The 7,816-nt window shown below is 44.4% G+C and overlaps 1 non-coding gene across 1 annotated transcript; it reads left to right on the forward strand.

Annotated features, from left to right (window-relative positions):
- The first annotated feature begins 2,922 nt into the window (after positions 1–2,922).
- TRNAE-CUC (transfer RNA glutamic acid (anticodon CUC)) lies at positions 2,923–2,995 on the forward strand. The gene has a single exon. It is a non-coding gene; the product is annotated as a tRNA-Glu (tRNA).
- The last annotated feature ends 4,821 nt before the right edge of the window (positions 2,996–7,816 follow it).

A 7,816-nucleotide genomic window follows, 5' to 3' on the forward strand; every position in this document is an offset into this window, starting at 1 on the left:
CAGTTTAAGAGCAATTTTTTCTCCAGCTTTTTCAAGTTTTTTCAGAGCATTGAACTTAAATTTTCATAGAAACAGTGACTCTCTTTTTATGCTCATATTCGACCAGTTTATGTGATATTTAATTAAACTATATAATTACAGTAATCAAGTTTAACTGCCATAAACAGGTTTGGGAACAAAAACAACCCTCTCTTAGTAAGGCTAGAGCTCAGCTGGTGGGGTGGAAGTGATGAAGGTATTAGGTGGCAGAAGTCACAAGCATTTATCATACTCTGGCAATCAGTCAATACATTTTCCAGATGGAGTTGAAAACATCAGTTAATTTCCCAGAGGAGCTCAATTGAAAGAGTTTCTATTATGATTAAAAACTAATAAACATTAGTAAGGAAAAGCAGCGGGTGCCATAAGGGTCTGTAATTGGGGGGATGTGACTCAGTCCTGGGGTGTCAGGAAAGGCCTCGCAGAGAATGTGATAGTTGAGTAAGATCAGAGGATGATTAGGCAGCTGCTTGAGAGCGGCTCGGGCAGGGGTCCGGAGAAAAAGAGTTCCAGGCAGCAGGAGCAGCAGAGTCAATGGTGTGAGGGTGGAGGGAGTATGTGTTGAAAAGGAGGAAGTGAAAGAAGCCAGTGTTGTCAGAGCCAAGAGCAGACGCTGGGGAGCAGTCCAGGATGAGGCGCAGGGGGGCGGAGGCCAGTTCACACCAGCTTTCTAGGCTCTGAAAAGCGGGAGGATCTTCCTCTCTATTGACCACTGGAAGCTGTCAATGGTTATGAAGCAAGAGTCGGCTTATTTGATCAAGAGCAACAGCTGGTTTGTGGAGTTTTGACCTCCAAATCTGATTTGGGCACTTCAGATTATTTGTTTTTACAATCTCAATACACTAGAGGTAGTGGAGAAAAAAATATTTTCTTAACCTCTGGCACCAGGATATCTCTTAGGGATGGAACTGTACTTGAATAGGAAAATACATGCATCAGCTGCTGGTGGGCAAATTTGAGGATCTGAGCGTAGATGTCAAGATCATAAGAGAGGGCTTCCCGGGTGGCGCAGTGGTTGAGAGTCCGCCTGCCGATGCAGGGGACACGGGTTCGTGCCCCGGTCCGAGAAGATCCCACATGCCGCGGAGCGGCTGGGCCCGTGAGCCATGGCTGCTGAGCCTGTGCGTCCGGAGCCTGTGCTCCGCAACGGGAGAGGCCCGCGTACCGCAAAACAAAAAACAAACAAACAAAAAAAGATCATAAGAGATGCTAAATATCTCTGCTGAGAAAGTGGGAGAGAGGGAGAAAGAAGGAAGAGGCAGGTATTGTATTAGTTTCCTAGGGCTGCCATAACAAAATGGGGGCTTAAAGTATCAGACATTTATTCTCTCACGGTTTGGGAGGCTAGAATTCTGAAATCAAGGTGTCAGCAGGGCCGTGTTTCCTCTAAGAAGCTGTGGATAGAATCTTTCCTTTCCTCTTCCTAGCTTCTGATGGTGGCTGGCCGTCCTTGGTGTGTCTTGGCTTGCAGCCATATCACTCCACTCCCTGGCTCTGTGGTCACATGGCATTCTCGCCATGCTTCTCTATGTCTCTTCTCCTCTTCTCATAAGGACATTAGTTATATTGGATTAGGGGCCACCCTAATGACTTAGTCTTAACTTGACTACATCTGCAAAGACCGTATTTCTTTTTTTTTTTTTTTTGTGGTACGCGGGCCTCTCACTGTTGTGGCCTCTCCCGTTGCGGAGCACAGGCTCCGGGGGATCCTCCCAGACCGGGGCACGAACCCGTGTCCCCTGCATCGGCAGGCGGACTCTCAACCACTGTGCCACCAGGGAAGCCCAAGACTGTATTTCTAAATAAAGTCATATCCACAGATACTAGGGCTTAGGACTTGAATGTGTCTTTGGGGGGACATAATTCATCCCATAACAGGGATGAGGAGTTGGGAAGGATTAACAAGATGGTGGGAGGTTAAATGGCTAGTGTGGATACAGCCAGTAAGAAATTGATGGTGCTAGAATGGCAGAAAGGAGTAATTCAGGGTTTTTAAGTGCTTTTCTTACAGTGTAAGATGTAGCAGCCTGCATAACATCTCCCCCATTGTATCCATGTGTTGGCTCCCACCTTTCCGTTGAAAGTTCTAGTACCTGTGTTTGCTGATACTTTGGAGGTAAAGGGGAGAGAGCATGTGACAAGTGGAGTCATGGAGAAGGATTTGGGTCCCATGTTAGGGTGATGGACACCAAGGGTGTAAACACAGGAAACGTCACAGAGAACAATTCAATAGAGGCTGGAAAGCTGAACAAAAGTACCTCTGTGACTGTAAATCCCCCACACCTAGATACTCAGAGAACTATTGGATTTCCACAGTCTCCAGCATGGGGGTTTGGGTCAACCTTATCTCCATCTTATTGTGCTAGGACCAGGGTTTCAAATACAATTATTAAAAACCTTCTGCTTCACTTTGTACTGTCAGCCTTTTTAAGGTATGTGCATGACTTTAGCTAAATTAGGAGTGTTTGTGAGTTGCTTAAAAAAAAAAAAGATGGGACTTCCCTAGTGGTCTAGTGGTTAAGAATCTGCCTTCCAGTGCAAGGGATGCAGGTTTGATCCCTGGTCGGGGAGCTAAGATTCCCACCTGCTGCAAGGCAACGAAGCTCGCGCGCTGCAGCTACTGAGCCCACGTGCTCTAGAGCCCACACGCCACACCTAGAGAGAAGCCTGCATGCTGCAACAAAGAGCCCGCCCACCGAAACAAAGAGCCCGCCCACCGCAATGAAAGATCCCGCATGCCACAACGATGATCCTGTGTGCCGCAGCTAGGACCCAATGCAGCCAAATAAATAAATAAATATTTTTTAGAAAAAGGTTAAAAATCCTGTCTTCTAAATCTCTTGCCCTAGCATTTTCTGAATATAATAACTCCATGTGGGGACTTCCCTGGTGGTCCAGTGGTTAAGACTCTGTGCTCTCAATGCAGGGGGCCCAGGTTTGATCCCTGGTCAGGGAACTAGATCCTGCATGCTGCAGCTAAGATCCTGCATGCCGCAACTAAGACCCAGTGCAGCCAAATAAATAAATAAATATTGAAAAACAAACAAACAAAAACCCAAAACAGAAAACAAAATGCAGTCTTAGTCTCAGTCCTGTATGGACTGAATCAGAATCTGCATTAAAAAACAAAAACTCCATGTGGAATCTCACTTTGATGGCAGGAGAATGTTCTCTGAAGGTTAGTTCTCATTTCTTGTCAGTCTCTCCTTCCTTCTCAGAACACCTTTCTATTGCAGCTCTCCGTTGGTGGCTGAGGCATGGAAGCTCTTACCCACCTTTCACTCAAGTTAGCGTCAGACTCTCAAAATGAGGGAAAGGATTTCCTGTAGTGAGTCCAGATGTTTGTGCTAGCATTATTGCTATTAGCCATCAAGTCTGAGCATTGTACAAAATTAAATCCGTCCTTGAGGCCTGGAAGGGAAGACGATCTTGATAACAGTTTAACATCCTCAGAGTGAAATAGCAGAAATGGAGGAAGAACCATTGTCTCCGTTAACTATGATCTCACACGACAGCATTGCTGTTTATTTCTGTGCTTCATTTACGCTGGGATTTAACATAAATGTGGTTTTAAAGCACATAAAAGCCCCCTTAAAACCTAAGTAATTGGCAAATGGTTAGAATAATTAATGAAGCAGTTTTTTCTGTAAGCAGCTTGAAGAAAATGGGAAAATTTGCAGTTGGCAAAGGCATTATTTGTGGCTAATCCATTATGCCTCTGTGCAGGTTGTCACCCCATATTGTAGGTATTTCATGAGTGCTGAGTCTGCGCAGGCAAAATGAAGCAAAAAGCAGAGCAATTATTCCAGAGCCTATGAACACAGTATGAGCTTAAGGTTAGATATTTAGGCAAGAATTCTCTAGGGTCTTCTCCTACTTTGTGAATCCTTCGTGAGTTGTTGGCTGGAGTAGCTGGATAATGCTCTTCTTTACCCGTGAAGGAGCTGGCTCACCCATCCATCTCCTCACCTTATGCCAGGGTAATCGTGTCCTCTGGCTGCCGAGGGAAGATGGACCCTCTTGGTAAACCTGATAGTCATCCCCTTGTGCTTTCAAGAACCAGCCTGTCTCCCCCTTGAACCAAGCTATCTCTGCATGACTCCTTTCTGTGGAGGGAAGGTGTCCTCCACAGAGAAGACACCCATGTCAGGGCCAGGAGTTCTGAGAAGGCCCAGAGCATGCTGGAGGAATGGCCTCTGAGGCTGGACCCAAGGCCTATGCCGTGTGCTGGGCTCTCTTGTTCTGGACAGGGTTCTTTTCTATAATTCCTGTGTGAGGTTCTAGTTCCACAGTTCCTGCTCTGCCCTTATTAGTCCTCATAGCAACCCTTTCATGACAATTATTCAGCAGATATAAGAGGTGCCAGTCTTCTCTGACATCCACATTTTGACCACACCTTAAGCCCCAGACCATCTTCTCATAACTCTATACAAACTCTCAGTGGCTAACTCATGTTAAAAAGATCAAAGCAGAGAAAGAAAAAAAAATATCTCAGCTTGAACTAGCTCATTGGTGCCAGTTACCCTGAAGGCATAAAGCATTCTCAAGTTTTAAACATTGCATTTTTTAAAAATAACAGCAAGTCAGGTGGGCCAGGATTCAGAAATCTCTTGAAATAGTAATAAATTTTAAAAGATTCTTTCTAAAATCAAGAGTGTTAGCTACTTTCTGGGAAAAAGCAGGAAGACTGAAAAATAACAGTACTTGGGCAGGTGTGAATGTTAGAAAGAAAGTGGGGATCAGTTATTCCCCATTAGTCAAAGAGACAAGTCAGGAGTAATTGGCATAAGCTTGGTGAAAAAAAAGACATTTGATATAAGAAGAAAACTCATTATAAATACAAGGAAAATTTTGGCATTGCCCTCTTATACTGCTGGTGACAATTCAATTATAGTATAGTCAAATTTCTTATTTTGTAATTGTTAATCGGTTAAGGCATAGATCATCTTTATGAAATTTCTCTTTGCGTGCGCACGCACGTGTGTGTGTGTGTGTGTGTGTGTGTGTGTGTGTGTGTGTGTGTAAATGAAGAAACAGAGACACAGCAGGGACCTAAATTACTAGCTCCATTCATCTGGGGAAAGCTCACAACCCAGAATTACTCTTTGCTTCCACTACTGTTAATGAGGTAGATGGTTGCTTGTGAAGGCATCTACTCAGTTTTTTGTCCCCCAGGGTGTAATTCTGGGGTTATTCGTGCCTTCTTGGTTTAGCACTGGTCTCCTTTATGATCATCGCTGTCTATCACATAAGAGCAGATGATGAGGCAGAATCTAAGCCAATGGAATGGTCAGTTCATGTTTCATTGTGTTATCTCTGCCCATCACCCATTTTTAAAGCTTATCTGGTTATATATTGTCTCATAGCTTGCTTGGATTTCTTTCCTTTTGGTCTGGAAAGAGAGAGAGGGGAAGAGCGCGCGCGCACACACGAGATAGAGATAGAGAGAGCGAGAGAGAGCGAGAGAGCGAGCGAGCGAGCGAGCGAGAGAGAGAGAGAGAGAGAGAGAGAGAGAGAGAGAGAGAGAGAGAGGCATTTGAAGGTTGCTGCCACCTCATGTCAGCTGCGCTTCTGCAGGTGATTTGCATGCCATTGTCTGTGTGCTGTAATTCAGTAACTCAGTGGTAGCCTGACCTTCAACAGCTGCTGAACCTCTTCGTCTCTAAGCAGGGGCAGAGGAGGCCATTATTGTAAGGAAATAACATGTGGCTTTCCAAGCTGCATGAAATACATCTATTGTGACTAGATGAATTACATATTCATGAAAACTTTGAAATGGAAGATCCTCCACTTGCCAAACACTCACCTTGACTGAGCACAGGGCCTGGCAAACAGTGCAAAGCTCTGGCTTGCTCATTTCTTTACGTGTGCATCACGAGCGCAGGTTTCTAAGACATGCCATGAAAAGAAAGCTGGGAAGAGTTCTGCATTTCCATGAATTTCCAATGGAATTCCATGATGATTACATTTTAATTTCATATCAACAAGTACTTATTAAGTTCCCACCATTCTAACATTATCGTAACAAACCTGCAATACTGTATTATTAGGAAAGGAATGTACTGGTCACATGATGAGTTTCTGCAAATACTATGATCACCCTTCTCCCATTAAACAGAATATCTAACTAGCCTGTGTAAAACTATTCACACCAAGATGATGAGTTTTGATGTTTCTATGTCTTATTAATTTCTGATTAATTAGTAGAGAATCATAGAAACTCTCCCTATCTTACAGATGGGAAAAATGAAGCCAGTAACATGGATGACCAAAAAGACTGTGACATTTAAAATGCTGTCCTTTGTTCTGTTCATAGCTCATCAGGGTGTTGTTCCAATGCTGGTTAGGTTCGTGTACACGCTGTTCCTCCTGCCTTCGGCCATCCCTTTCTCGGCCCTAAGTTCTCTCCATTTTTACATTCTCTGCTGGGCTGACTGTGCTGGATGGATGAGTCCACTCGCAGCTGTTCACACCTCCTTCCAGTGCTCCGGTACTGCAGGGGCTGGAAAGAGACTCCCTTGCAACTAGGGCTCCAGATGTGATTTAGGGCTCTGCTAATCAGATGCATTCACACAGGACAAATTCAGAACTGAGTTAAATGGTGAGAGCAATGGTGGTATATTAGCCTCCCCACTGCCCCAGCAAGGGTCTAGTAGGAGCCAACAGTTGTGATCCCTAGAGAGCTGCTAGTGAGGCCTATTCTTGGAGCCAACATTGCATTGGCAGACTCTTGATTCCCAAGCTCCCTGAGTTTGGCAGAGAGGACGCTCCCCTTGTGGGGTGGGGAGAGCTCTGCAGTGTTGTTCTAGAATTCTCCTCTCCAGGCTCAGCATAGAGACTGCTCCTGACAGTTCAGTGATTCGGTTAGCATCTCGGTCTCTGTAGTAAATCTCTTTCTACTTACTAGCTAGAGTGGTCCCTCTGATCTGCAACGGAGTCCTGGCTCATCCACTGCTCAAAGATCACCTGGGAGCCCAGTGCACCCTGAGTCAGCCCTTATTTTGTCCCATCAGATTACACTTAAGTTGTTCTCTCTCTCTCTCTCTCCTTCCCACTACCCCCTCGACCTCAGGCTGTAAGGTTATTCATCTTTTAGTCCTGCTCTATCTGTGATAAAGCCTGGTCCATAATATTCATTTAAGAGATGTTTGTTTAAATAAATGGATGGATGACTAAATGCACAGGACCAAATGTCCTGTGACACTGAGTTCATGGCAGAATGCAAAACTTGTTAAAAATGCAATTTTATTTCATACATATGCCATGAGTGTATTTTATTTAATAAAATGTAGCAAGGCACACACTTTTAGCTTGATATTAATCATTACCTTTTACTTAAACAGTCAAATGGGATTTGCCGCTCAGCAGTTAAATATCTTGCTGTCCCTGGAAGACAAGCAATGCGCATTGATGAATGTGAGCCTTGCCTCTTGGCTCCTGCCTCCTGCCCATTACATTTCTTCCTGGGTAAATTCCAAACAGGTGGTACTAGATGCCTCATTAATTGCATGGAGCTATCGAAATTGCGGGTGAGATGATCTCTCACCAGAAACTAAGCCCTGCATTTTTTAAACACTGCACTGGACTTAAGGCATTGATTCTTTCTGTGTTGCCGTCAGCAACAGACACTGGCTTATGGTGCCAAGAGCCTGAATTGATGTTACATCTTACCTTCCCTCTGATCCTTCCTTCTTGTTATTATTCAGTCTGCTCTCCATCATTTATCTGTTTCATTTCCCCATTAATGTGAATTAAGTGCCTACAGGTTACATTGTAA

This window comes from Physeter macrocephalus, chromosome 8 (assembly GCF_002837175.3).
Source record: "Physeter macrocephalus isolate SW-GA chromosome 8, ASM283717v5, whole genome shotgun sequence".
Lineage (NCBI taxonomy): Eukaryota > Metazoa > Chordata > Mammalia > Artiodactyla > Physeteridae > Physeter > Physeter macrocephalus.